The 13,986-nt window shown below is 35.9% G+C and overlaps 1 pseudogene; it reads right to left on the minus strand.

The window, feature by feature from the left end:
- Nucleotides 1-6,539: 6,539 nt before the first annotated feature.
- On the minus strand, nt 6,540-6,653 carry LOC140512963 (U6atac minor spliceosomal RNA; annotated as a pseudogene).
- Between the last annotated feature and the right edge of the window lie 7,333 nt (nt 6,654-13,986).

The raw sequence follows: 13,986 nt of genomic DNA on the forward strand, positions 1-13,986 counted from the left end.
TTAAAATATTTTCACTTCTGATTTTTCTCCTTCTCTTTCCTTCCTCCTGCCATTGGAAAGGTAATAAATATAACCAATTAAACAGAAGAAGTCATACAAAACATTTCCACATTAACCACGTTGTGAAAGCAAAAAAAAAAGACGAATAAATTAAGTGAAAGAAAATTTGCTTTAATCTGCAGAGTTCATCAATATAGATTATATACTCACACACACAAACATATCTATTTATTCACGTGTGTGTGTGTGTGTTTTCTAAAGTTAAAGTGTCCTACGTGGATCCTTTTACAGCATTAATAGCCACTATTTCCATTCAAGTTTGATACAACTAACTGTTCTAGACCACCTGTCTGAGGAAATTGAGGCCTAGAGAAATTGTGGCTTGTCCAAGGTCATATAGGTAGTAGACAGCAGAGCCAGGATTTGGACTCTGTTCCTCTGGTTTCAGATCAAGTCCACTTTCCCTTGCACTTCACCGCTTATCAGGAATAAAATATGTTATGAATTGTAAAGTACTATACAACTATAAATGATGAATTTCAGCAGCCCCATAGTGGGGCAACATTTCAAATTTTTGGGATGTAATTTTAAATCTGATCTATATATTTTATGATTCTAGGTCGATCCTTTAAAGACCTACTATAATGTTTTATTGTGGCAGAGGTAATCCTAGGATCTTGAAAGTTAAGACAGAGGAGTAGAAGCACTGGAAGGTCCTACAAAGCTGGGAAGGATTTTGGTGAGGGCTCTTCTAGAAGCAGTCCCATTTAAGTGGTTCAGGAACTTTATTAGAGAGTTGATGAAGAGGTGATGAATTTATTATAGTCATAGCAACTTAGGAAGACTATTTCGTAAGACATTTGGTTTCAACAGTAGATGAAAACTCACAACTATAAAATCATGGATCCTTTACATTTGAATAAGAGTATGCCAGAATTAGGGAAAAAAGAACTGAATTGAGAGGGAAAAAGTCGTTATGACTGAGTGGATAAAGAGGCGAGCTATTATCCTGGGTCCATGATCAACCTTTGACACATACTCGTTGTGAGACTATGAGTAAGCTATTTAGCCTCTCATTGCTGTAGACTAGGCAACTAAGTTGTAAAGAATGTATTGGCCTTAACTGATAAAGGTAATTTCCTCATTTGGGCATCTCCTAGACCCAAATCTCAAATCAAGTGCTTATACATTCAGTTAGAATTTCTAAGTATACTCTTGCCTTCCTAAATGCATCTAGGCACTGAGGTTAGAACCAATGTCCATGTCTCTCAACCATTTTTCCATTTGCTATCATCTCTGCATAGGAAGCTGAAAAGAGGCAAACCTTGTTAATTTACTACAATATTAAAAAGGGCTCACTCTCAACTAACTAATTTTACACATGAATTCATAGGACAAATATAGTGAACATCAAGGTTGCTAGATTATGAAAGCACTTTTTATATTGAGTAGAAGAGGATCCTTTGGTTTTGTTGATTTATCCTAGAGAGCTACCATATGTGATGGAGATAGGGCTTGTACCTGATGTTTTGCTCTTCTTTTTCCTTTAACCATGATGCTCCCAATAAAGAGGCTAGAATAATTTACCTGTCATTTCTAACATACCCTCTCCTTATCATTTGAAATATATTTATTCTTTTTCTCAGACCCTATAATATCATCTGAACTTCATTGTTAATTATGAAAATATTTGACTTGATAGAGCAAAATGACAACTTATAGACTGTCACCCAATGCCCATTCATTCTAAGACAGAGGTTATTATCTAATCTTTCTCTGCCCAGTCATCTGTATATATACTAGCCATGTTGTCTTATCTTGACTGGTGTTGATTGCTTCTGCCCTGACCTTTTTCAAGACATGCATTCCCATATACATAATACACACACACACACACACACACACACACACACACACACACACACACACACACGCACAAACAAACCTCATCTGGAATCTCTTATTCTTGAAATCTTCCAACCAAGAAACTTCTTGTTGTCTTGTTGATTTAGAACTTTTTCTTTTGTCTTTGACCTGAGTTAGGAAATCAATCAAATACAAAGAACTATATCTTCCCATATAAAACCTTTGAAATGCCTGTATCTTTGTTAACTAATCAGGGCTGCTTGATCTACCTTGGAAGTGGAGGGAAGATAACTCATGGGGAAGGAAGATGAAAGACATTGTCATTGGCAAGCTGTCATAGTTTTGGAGGTGTTAGATGTTCCCCATGTGGTCTTCCCTTGCTATTTCTCTTTCCCTTCTGTGCCCTGCAGCATTTTTCCTAAAGTGATCAAAGAAAATGATCTTTTGCTTTCAGCATTGGTTGTATTCTTGGCTAAATGCAAAGTCTCTTTAATTTCCAGTAACTGACCTCAAAAAGACAATAAAAGATTTCACAATAGGTGCAATCACAGACAACTTTGTTCAATCAGATCCAATTCAACAAGCATCTATAAAATGCCTACTGTGTGGCAAGCACTTTGCTAAGCACTGAGGATACATTTAATAAAAAAATAGACAGTTCCTGCCCTCAAGGATCTTACAATTTATGGGGGCAGTCAACATCCAAGGAGGAAGAAAAGTAGTATTGGATGTTAGGGAGTAAAAAACACAGGGATTATGAAGCTGAAATCAAGAGAAGACATCCTGAGGAGTTTAGGACTTCACCTTGCAGGCCTCCAACTAGAAATAGGAGGAGGCTGAGCAAGGTAGTGTTAATCAAAGCTTGATTTGGCAACATGATGATGAAATTAAAAGTGATGAACTTAACCTGGGACTGTGTCTATCACCAAGCACATGATTAACAAATGCTTATTGACTAACTTGATATTCATTCTAAAAGGCTAAATTCTGTCTTGGGACATTCATTCTCCAACTTTTAGAAATGCTGATCCTGGAAGTTTTCCAAGGAGAATGCCCTTCTTAATAACTACTTCCCTCAGTCATCAGGTAAGTTTCAAGATTGAAAAAAACATCTCCTTTGGTTATTGTGGTGATGATTATGTCCCTTATTCTCATTTTGGAAAGGTCTGCAATTCCCAACAATCTCAATTGTATAAACAACTGATTTACAGAAATTAGATAGATAGTGAGGTCAAGGTGAAGAGACTGGTGGAATAGTAAGAAGAAAGGAAAAAAAATAGAAGCAACCAAAAACTCTTCCATTGCCTTCTTATTCTTATGGGAAATCCAAAAGTGCATCCTGCTATAGAAGAGAGATCTCTTTCCCTGGAGAAATAGAATATGGGTTAAATAACACTTGTAACAGGTATTACCTGTGTTACCCTGAGCAGGACACAGTTTCCTTGGGCCTCTGTATTTTTATCTGTAGAGTAAGAGCATCATCTTAGAAGGACTCTGAAGTCCCTGTTAGTATTGGATCCTTCGCTGATTGAGCTTAAGGTCCTAGAGCCCCCTTAGATTTTGGTAAAGATCTCTCTCCTTGCTTCCTATGCTCTGTTTCTAGAACTTTTAGAAAACATTTCTGTAACTTGTGTGGAAAACCAAATAAGTGATTAAAAGAGGCATTTCATGTGACCATCAGCATGTGTTGCTATTTTTTGCTTCTATAGAAACCTACATTGCTACTCCTCAGAAAAATCTTTTCTGCTGTGAAGTAGGAGGCGTGGATGAAATCTCCTGATTGCTTGTATTGCCATTTTAAAGATATTTTAAATGGTTTTGCCAAGTTGGTCTTTTCTTCAAACTTAGCAAAGCTTCAGAAGCTTCAGGAAAGAGGAATGAAAGAAAGATTGGAGAGCCATCTCTGCACTGTTTTTTTGCATGAGAAAACTTAGGAAAGCTTCAACTCACAGAAATCTCAAAGGACATTGAAAACTCTGTAGAAGGGATTCTGCCCACATCTTTTATTGCTGGCATTCTTAATAGAGTGAATCCGTAATGTTCAGCCTGTCGTTCAAGACCTTACACAATATAGCCTCAGCTATCTTCTAAAATACCCTTTCATTTACTCAATTCTTTGGTCAAACTAGGTTAGTTACTATTTTATAAACATAATTTTGATTTTCCACCTCATTGCCTTAGTGCTTGTCATTCCCTCAACATGGAATGGATTTATTCCCTTTCAGTTTATAAATGTCCACATCCCCCTTCAAGGATTAAGTAAATTTTGCCTCTATCAATCTTTCTGCCCCCCATAACCATTTTTTACAAGTGATTGTGACCTTTTCTTCCTCTTCCTCCTCATAGTACTTGATTTGTACCTTTCATATAATATTTTAAACATTCTTCTTCATACCATTGCTATTTTCTATTTGTTATTTGGGACATAGATTTTGACCTGAAAAAGGGGTCAAAAAGGGGTGGTGGGGATGAAGGCAAGACGGTGGATTAAAGGTGGGAACTCAACTGAGGTGTTCTCCAAACCCCGTTAAATACTATAAAAATGACTCTAAACAATTTCTAGAGCAACAGAACCCACAAAAAGATGGAGTAAAACAAATTTCCAGCCCAAGACAACCTGGAAGGTTGGCAGGAAATGTCTGTTAACAACTGGTTGAGAAAGAGCAAATTCCAGGCCTCTGGTGACTGAATCATTGGCAGCAGTGGCAACCAACACATGCAAATGACTACTTAGAAAGTCAGCAGCATAAGTCTGTAAGATCTCAGTGAGAGGAGAGCAAAGTCCAGCACAGGGGCCAACACAGACCTGGTCCCAGCAAAGAAGGAACTTGCCTTGGGAGTGACTGAATCAGTAGCAGTGGCAGCATCAGGGCCTGTGGGGCTTTAGTTGTTTCCCAAGCTGTCAGTCCACAGATGTAAGGGGGTCGAACAACTAGCCCTTAGATAAGACTCTGTTGCTTTGCTCATACTCATATCTAGGTCTCATAACTGGTCACAGAGCCAGGAAGAGCACTGGAATAACAGAGTTTGTGGTCACAGCGGAGGGAGTGGAACTCCTCACAGTTCCATTGCAGAAAAGAGTGCTTGTGGTCACTTACAGAGCAGTGTACAGGTCAGGAGAGGAGTAAACACATTTACTCAGATCATACTACCCTAGAAGAACTGAAAATTCACAGGTCTCTAGAAGTATCTCTGAAAATAACTGTACAAAGCTCCTGAAGCTTGAGATAATGCACCCTCTCTCTTGGAAGAAGAGCACTACTTCAACAAACAGTTAAAAGTCAAGAAATAGTCTGGAAAAATGAGAAAACAACAGAAAAATATCTGCTATAGAAAGTTATTATGGTGTTAAGGAAAACACATACCCAAAAGAATATAACAAAGTCAAAGTTCCTACATCCAAAGCCTCCAAGAAAAATACAAATTGATCTAAGGCCATGGAAAAGGTATAAAAGGATTTGGAAAATCACGTAAGAGAGGTAGAAGAAAAATTGGGAAGAGAAATGAGAGTGATGCAAGAAAGTCTTGAGAAAAGAGAAAAGAGTTGGCTAAAGAAGATACACAAAAAATACTGAAGAAAATAACACCTTAAAAACAGACTAGGCCAAACGGTAAAAGAGGTCCAAAAAGCCATTGAGGAGAAGAATGCTTTCAAAAGCAAAATTGGACAAATGGAAAAGGAGATCCAAAAACTCACTGAAGAAATAATTCCTTAAAAATTTAAATGGAGCAAATTGAAGGTAATGACTTTATGAGAAATCATGAAGCAATAAACAAAGCCAAAAGAATGAAAAATAGAAGGCAATGTGAAATATTTCACTGAATGTGGGGCCATCTGTTTCAATACCTTCATTTTCTAGATGAAGAAGCTGACATTCAGAGAGTTCAAATGACTTGCCTAAGGTCACACAGAGTTGTGAATTAAAACCACATCTTATTTAATTCAATCAATTATAATCTCCCTGAGGGATGCATTGGATTAAGTTAAAGACATTACTTAGGACAGAGTCCTTCAAGTAGGAGGGACTCAAAAGTATTTTACTAGATTGAAATGGATTCTCTTGCTTGCACATGTCCTTTGTTTCCACTAGTGTGGTCATCACTGTTGTTTGACCCTTAAACATTCTTACACAGCAATGACGGAGTTAGCCTCCTAAATTGGTATGACTGCCTGAAATCTCTCCCCTTTCTGCTCCATTTTCCCCAAATTATCAAAATAATCTTCTTAAACCTTTATTTTGAAAATGTCACTCTCCTGAGTAACATGAACCAGTTCAAAATTGACTTAAAAATAAAATATTACCTCTTCATTGTAGCATTTAAAGCCATTCATAGTCTGACTCCAGTTAACATTTCCAGATTTACTTCACATTGTTTTCCTTCACACATTCTTTGTTCTAGACAAACTGGCCTATTTGTCATTTTTCAGATTATTATACTTTTCAAAGACCTGAATTTCTAGAATATGTGGAGAATATAGATTTAAAGCTGGGATTCATCTCTGAGATCTTTTAGTCTAGCCCTCTCATTTAATAGATGAAAAAACTGAGACTCAGAGAGTGAAGTTCCATGCATGAGATCATGTAGGTAGTAAGTGGCAGAGTCAGGATTTGAGTACAGGTCTTTTCAGTCCAAATTCAGTGTTATTTCCATTGCACCAGATTTCCTCTCCCAATCACTGTTAGATTCCAAAGAGCCAGCAGATATGACTTAACTATATATGTGCTAAAAGTCACTAGAAACTCTTATCTAGGGAGATATTAACATTTTCTCCCTTCATACAAAACTTCTTTCTATCTTGGTTCTTAGAATTCTTGGGTCAAGTACTGCCTCCTACAGGAAGCTTTCCTCATCCCCATAGTTCTTCATACTGCATAACTAATTTTGCATGTGTATTTATAGCTATCTTTGTACCTATCTATAAATGTGTGTTAGAGTTATAGATATGCAATAGATAAGTATACATATATGTATATATGTCACATACATAAATATAAATACATGCACACTCTCATATATAGATAGATATACAACACACACATTCACATGTGTGTATATGTATTCCCTTAACACTCTTTAGTTTTGTGTTGTTGGGGGCTATTTTAGAGTATCAGGGAGAGAATGAATTTTGAAGACAGAAAGATCAGAGTTCATGCTTTGTCTCTGTGACCATGGCCAAGTGACTTAAAATCTTGGTACTACCAGTAAATCTCTACTATTCTAGGATGCGGAGAACTGCCAACATGCATTCATTGGTTAAGAGAATTTCCTTACCCAATATTTCTTTTAACTTATAAAATTAGAGTCCCTATCCCTCTCTCTTGTGCCTAACATAGAGCCTTAAACATAGTAGGCACTTAATAAATATAAAATTGAATTCAGTTGGAACATTATTCATATGTTCTCAAATAGCTCTTTTGGCAAGATACCACTCATTACCAAGGAAATTTTGATGTATTTGACTATTTTTTAAATGGCAGTAATATAGAAAACAGCATGCCATAGAGGAAAGAGCACTGAATTCAGAAATGGGAGACCTGGGTCTACCAGCACTTCTTAAACTATGGATCATAAACCCAGTGAGGTCATGGCCCACAGTTTAAGAAGCACTGAAAGGTTCCCGGTGAAAAAAAAAAGTTTAAGAAGCCCTGACCTATACCAAGGGCTTTGCAACAAACCATTTATGTCTTTCAACAAATTGCTTGGTTTCTGGGTCTTAGTTATTTCATCTGGAAAGTGATCTAACTGATCTCTAAGATCAAGGAACATTCTATGAAATTTTCAATTAAATCATATGAAGTGAATTGCATGTCTCATTTTACTTATGGAAAACACCTGCTGATATTCATATTTGAATTCTTTGCAAAATGAATTTATTTCAATCATGTAAATGCTTACTCAAGGTTAGATAGATGTGGTGTGTTAAGGAAAGTAGCATAGCGCAACATTGTAGTAATTAATAGTATCTGTATTAGTTATGTGCAATAAAGCATGACACTGAAATGAGATTTGTAACCTTTCTACTTGGATGATCTGTGCTGATACTTGAATAAATGATTGGAGAGGAATTGGTATTAGTGTAAAACAAACAAAAAAAAAAGCTTTCCTCCAAACAGTAAACCAATTCATATGAAAAAAAAATGTTGCACAGTAACAGACTCTGCAACAAAGGATACTTCTTGGCAAGGAAAAAAAAAATACCCTAAAATCCTAGTTCACACCATAGCTAGTAAATGCTTTGTGAAGATATGTCATCACATTCCTTTGGTTTTGAACTCCCGAATCAGATTCTTTCTATATAATATTCGATAATGCACAGTGAGTGCTATATTGGTACTGTGTTTCCAGCCAAAATGCCCATGACCATACTTGATTGGTGACTAAAGTGATAACCTAAAACTGGTGTGTAGGAGAAAAATAATTTGAAAATCAGCATAGTGTAGTAGCAAGAACTCTGGGTTTGTAATTAGAATAATTTTGCTCCTCTTTTTAAAATTTATTTTCATTAAATTTCATCTTTTTAAATTAATAGGCACTTATTTTTTCTCCCTCCTACCTGCCTCCTGAGTCAATATTCTAAGTTAAGCAAAATAAAATGCCGATATTGGCCATGTTCAAAAATGTGTGTTGCATTCTGGAAATTTAGTCTATCACCTCTCTCCAGTATCCATTTGTCAGGAAAAATAAAAAGCAGAAAGAAAGAACATATTTTTTTTTTTTTACTCTCAAGTAGACCAACAGAAGTATGGCACAAAATAGAGTGTCCAAAATTTGAATCTAATTATTTGCTAAAGTTGGGAATTTTTAACTTCTATAGCTTCAGTTTTCCAGAACTCCTTTCTATGGCTTTTATTTAAATAGATACTTAATTGATGCAAGTTTCACAACAATTTATGTCTTTTTTTGGTAAACTTTGCAAGCATCACACCTTTAAAACTACATGTTCTTATAAATGCTGACAGCTCTCTGTGATGAAACCAAACTATGGCTTTATTTCTCCAGTTGACTATAGAAAGTGACAGTTGATGAAGCATCCCCTTTTTTTTTTTTTTTTTCGCATTCTGTCTCGTTGATCTAAATGTGGCCAGATGGGATAAAGAACCGCAGTGGTCTGATTCAATCTTTTAGTCCTCTGACCCTTTGTTTTCTGAATGGGCTAAACCATGACATGCATGCTGATCTACCATAGGAGAGAGGGGCACATTTGTGAAGGTCCTAAAAGTGATACTGGGAATAGAAGAACCACAGAATTAGTGACTGACAGGGGAGCTCTGACCCTAGAAGATCAAATTAATTGTTCTTGCTTCCTATTACATGTGGAGCTGGTCACCATAATTGTGTCAAATTAATTAAAATTTTCAATTTTTCTCACTTAAAAAGTACAGCAGTTCCACCTGTGTTGAAATCTGTGGAATGTCATATTTTCAATTCTTCATTTGTATATGCTGTTTGTAGTTGTCCAAATTAAAACAGCTTGTGAGGCTATAAACAAGCAGATACAGTTTTAGAGTATGAAAGTGACATTTGGAGACAAGGAAAAAGAGAAATACAAAATTTTTAAAAGATATTAATTCATGCATTCTGTTTCCCTAGATGAAAAGATAAATACTTCCCTCATCCTTCCCCTTAGCCTTCCCCAATGAAGTACGATACAGTAGGTCTAATTGCATTAGATGCAGAGTAAACTTGGAGCTAAATGGATCATAAATCAATAAATAACTCAGCCTGCAGCCTCATGCTTTATTGATTCACAAGCTGTTTATCCCCCACATACCCTGCATCAATGCAATTATTGTTTAATTACCCTTTTCTGTATGTACGAAATCTGATTTTTGATGTCTTCCTAGACCAAACAAATTCAGTGTCTGGAGGTGCTCTATGACAGTCTGTGTTACTTCATCTTTCCTTTTTCAGCCTGCCATCTTTTATTTCTTCATATGCATTCAGTCCATTTCACTATGAACCCTGATGAAGGTTCCTAGCATAGTTTAATGATAATTTGGTATTGAGTACAAATAAAACAAATAGAAACTTCAAAAGTCATCTGAAAAATTAATGTAATGAAAAAGGCAGATAGCAACTTTTATGGTTGCAGGCCTTGGACTTGTACATTTATACAAGTTAACATTCAAATCACTCAAAGGATGAACAAGTTTGGATTATGAAGAATGAGAAGCATTTGGTGCTTGCTGATTGATTGGTTCTGTGATATTAGTTTCTTTTATTATATTTTATAACTTGAATAAAGGGACCCAAAATGGCATAATGGATAGAGGGTCATGCTTCAGTTTGGGAAGAACTAGAATCAAGTCCTGCCCTTTATATATACTAGCTGTGTGACCACAGTTATTAAATCAGTTAATCCCTTAGTTTTCCTCCAGCAACACTAAGATTCACATTTTTTTTTCCCATCTGCATTGATAGGGTAAGCTTTTGAGGGACCCTCTGTATTTTTTGTCAATTGAAAACATGATCTTCACAAACTTCCAACTTGGAAAGTGGCCATTAAAAACAAAGATGAAAACTAAAACTAAAAAAATGTAAACAAGGTGTAGAAAAGAATAATGTATAACCTGAAGGAAAAGAGACTTAGTAGGCTTACACATGTCTTCCATAAATGAGAGAGAAATCATATGAAAAAAGGTTAAATTTTAAATTTAATTCAACAGACATTCAATAAGCCCCATGACTATATATGCAAGTGTACCTGGACCCAAGTTAGATAATGTGAATATAAGAAGAAAAATGATAGATCCTTCCCTCAAGAAGTTTATAGTCCAATGGTGGATTGAATTTCAGGTCATGCAAACAAATAAACACAAAGCAGGGAAGACTGTGAAAGATCAAAAGAAATCCAAATAAAAAATATTATGAGAAATTTGAGAAAAGACAGATCTTTTTCACTTGGATGGGTAAGCTTTGTAGAAAAGATTCAAGAATCATAGACTGAGAGTGAGAAAGCAGCTCAGAGATCATCTAGTGTAATCCTATCTATTTTTCTTCATAGTTGAAGAAACTGAGGTGCAAGAGAAGTTACATGACTTGCCCAGAGTCACACAGGTAGTTTCAGAACCATGATTTCAACTCAAGTCCTGTGACAAGAAATTTAGCACTCTGTCCACAGTCGTTGATCTTTCACTCTCCTCTGCCCTAAGTAAGAGAAATGAGCAAAAATGGCTTAATGTTATAGGGTAGAATTTACCTCAATATAAAGACAAATTCTAAAATAGAACTGCAGGACAATGCATTAGGCTGCTTTGAGAGATAATAATTTCCTGTGTCATCAGAAATCTCCAGATGGATTTTGAAATGCCACTTGCCAAGGATTCTGTGAAAGGAACCCACATTTCAGATGACCACTAAAGCTTCCTGGACATTAGCCTCCTCATCTGTAACTGGGCAAATTGGACTAGATTACCTTTGAAGACACTTTCAGCTTCATACCTATGATTCTAGGAAAGAGATGACCTCTAAATTCTTTCCAGATCTTTGATTTCCAAATCTGAATAAGTGACCATTTATTTGTTTTATATGGTTGTTATACATGATTTCAAAAAATACTACCCACAAAATGATTGTGCTCTGCAAAAAGTACAAGGAGTTACCCTTTTCAATATTCCCTACAAAATAAATATACTATATTACTCTTTCTAAGAATTTGGCCACCTCAAATCTAATCAAGAGCTTGGTGTCCTTGCTGGACTGATTTGAGAATAAATATAGCCCCAAATTTACTGAGGCATAGTGGAAAGAGAATCTCATTATCCACCAGAATTCTTGGCCTTCAGTTTCAATTCTACTACCATTCACAGGGTATATGGACTCAGGTAAATCACTGAATTTTTCAGAGGTTCAGTTTTCTCACTGTATTCAGGAATAATAATGTTTGGCCCACCTGTGTCATAAGTTTCTTATAAAGCTTAAATGAAATTGACTATGTGAAAAATATCTTATATACATGTAAGTTGCTATAATTATCATAATAAAACAAGAGAAATAACATGGTGTAGTGTAACAGGTCTCAGAGAGCTTGCTAACAATGTTGAGTATAGCAGATAAGTTGAGAAAGATGGCAACTGAGAAAAATACCAACTATGGCACCAATGAGGTCATTGATAACTTTGAGGAAAGCAGTTTCATTCAGGGGTGAAGTCTGAAGCCATACTGAAAAGGGTAAGTTTAGAAGTTCAGTCATAAAGTGGGCTCTCCTCTCCTCTCCCCTCCTTTCCTCTCTCCTCTTCTCCTCTCCTCTCTTCTGCTGTCCTCTCCTCCCATCCTTTCCTCTCCTCTGTCTCTACACAAATATGCATATATAATATAATACAAGTACATATATGCATATATATAACATATATGTACATATATGTGTGTTTTCCTTCCCCAGGAGTTTGTATGAAAAATGAAGGAGATTTAATGAAAATAAATTGAGGGGGGTTATTAGGGTCAAGAGAAGGTTTCTTTTTTATTATAATGCAAAATAAATTTATGCATATTTTAAGGAAGAAAGAATGAATAAATATCCAGAAGGTGAAGAAGAGGAGGGAAAGGAAGAGAAAGGAGAGGGAGAGAGAGAGAAAGAGAGAGGATTTTTTTACTAAATCAAATCAATATGTTAATAAGGTAATGTTTTAATTTACTCAAGTTCTTTGAAAGTACTACTTCGATAGTTTATCAGGACCTAAAGAGCATGCTAGAATTTCAAAACTTATGTCAATGAATTACAAACCTAGGTAAACCTTCCCAAGCTAGAAAGCCTTTAATTATGAGCTCAGTGATAGACTATGTCCGTTATCCAGTGGTCATTATAGTTTAGAGAGTATTTTAGACTGTTAGACAACACATATTTTTCCTTAAGTACAGAGTTGACCATAACACATCACTATTCTATAAATTCCTATGAATCTCTGTTGACTAATGAAATAGAAAATTCTCTTTTTGACTCTACTGCTGTTTTCAAACTTACACCAACCTATCTTCCCAGTCTCATTACACCTTATTTTTTCCACAAGATATTTTAGAAAAACTGCTCTTTTCTTTTAATTTACATTTCAGTGCCATTGCAGTGGCTCATTCTCATGTATGGAAAGGAATGGTTCTCTCTTCCACCCATTCTCCATCAAAGCAAAGCTCAAGTACCACATTTTTTTTTCAAGAATCATATCCTGCTTCTCAAATTGCAGTTTCCTGTGTGTACATGTGTGAATGTATATAAAAATACATATATATTTTGTATATATATATGTGTATAAAGATGTATATATGTATGTGTGTGTATATTGACTTCCCCAATAGGATATAAAGTTTTAGAGAATAGGGACTGTTTTATATTTTCTTGGTATCCCCCTTACCTGGCACATGATAGACACTGAAAATGCTTATTGATACATTGATTGGTTAGCCATGAAAATAGATGCGTTATTAGAATAATGTGTGATTTTTTTGATGTAGGCAGTGCTCACATGGATAAAATTTCAGATGTTGAAAAACATCAACTCTACTTTTCCAAATCTTTCTTACTGCCTTACCCTGGGAGCACACCCTCCAGTCCAGATTAGTATCTTCATTTTCCTCTGTTCATCCTTTTCTATTTCTTTTTTTTTTTTTGTTTTGTTTTTGGTTTTTTTTTTTGACATTTTTTTTTATTTAGCTTTTAACATTCATTTTCACAAAATTTTGGGTTACAAATTTTCTCCCCTTTTCTCCCCTCCCCCCCCAAACGCCAAGCATTCTAATTGCCCCTATGACCAATCTGCTCTCTCTTCTATCATCCCTCTCTGCCCTTGTCTCTGTCTTCTCTTTTGTCCTGTAGGGCCAGATAGCTTTCTATACCCCTTTACCTGTATTTCTTATTTCCTAGTGGTAAGAACATTACAGTTGATCCTAACACTTTGAGTTCCCATTTCTTTAGCTCCCTCCCTCTCCACCCCTTCCCTTTGGAAGGCAAGCAATTCAATATAGGCCAAATCTGTGTAGTTTTGCAAATGACTTCCATAATAGTTGTGTTGTATAGGACTAACTATATTTCCCTCCATCCTATCCTGTCCCCCATTACTTCTATTCTCTTTTGATCCTATCCCTCCCCATGAGTGTTGACCTCAAATTGGACTCTCCTCCCCATGC

The sequence above is a fragment of the Notamacropus eugenii genome, chromosome 6 (assembly GCF_028372415.1).
Source record: "Notamacropus eugenii isolate mMacEug1 chromosome 6, mMacEug1.pri_v2, whole genome shotgun sequence".
NCBI lineage: Eukaryota > Metazoa > Chordata > Mammalia > Diprotodontia > Macropodidae > Notamacropus > Notamacropus eugenii.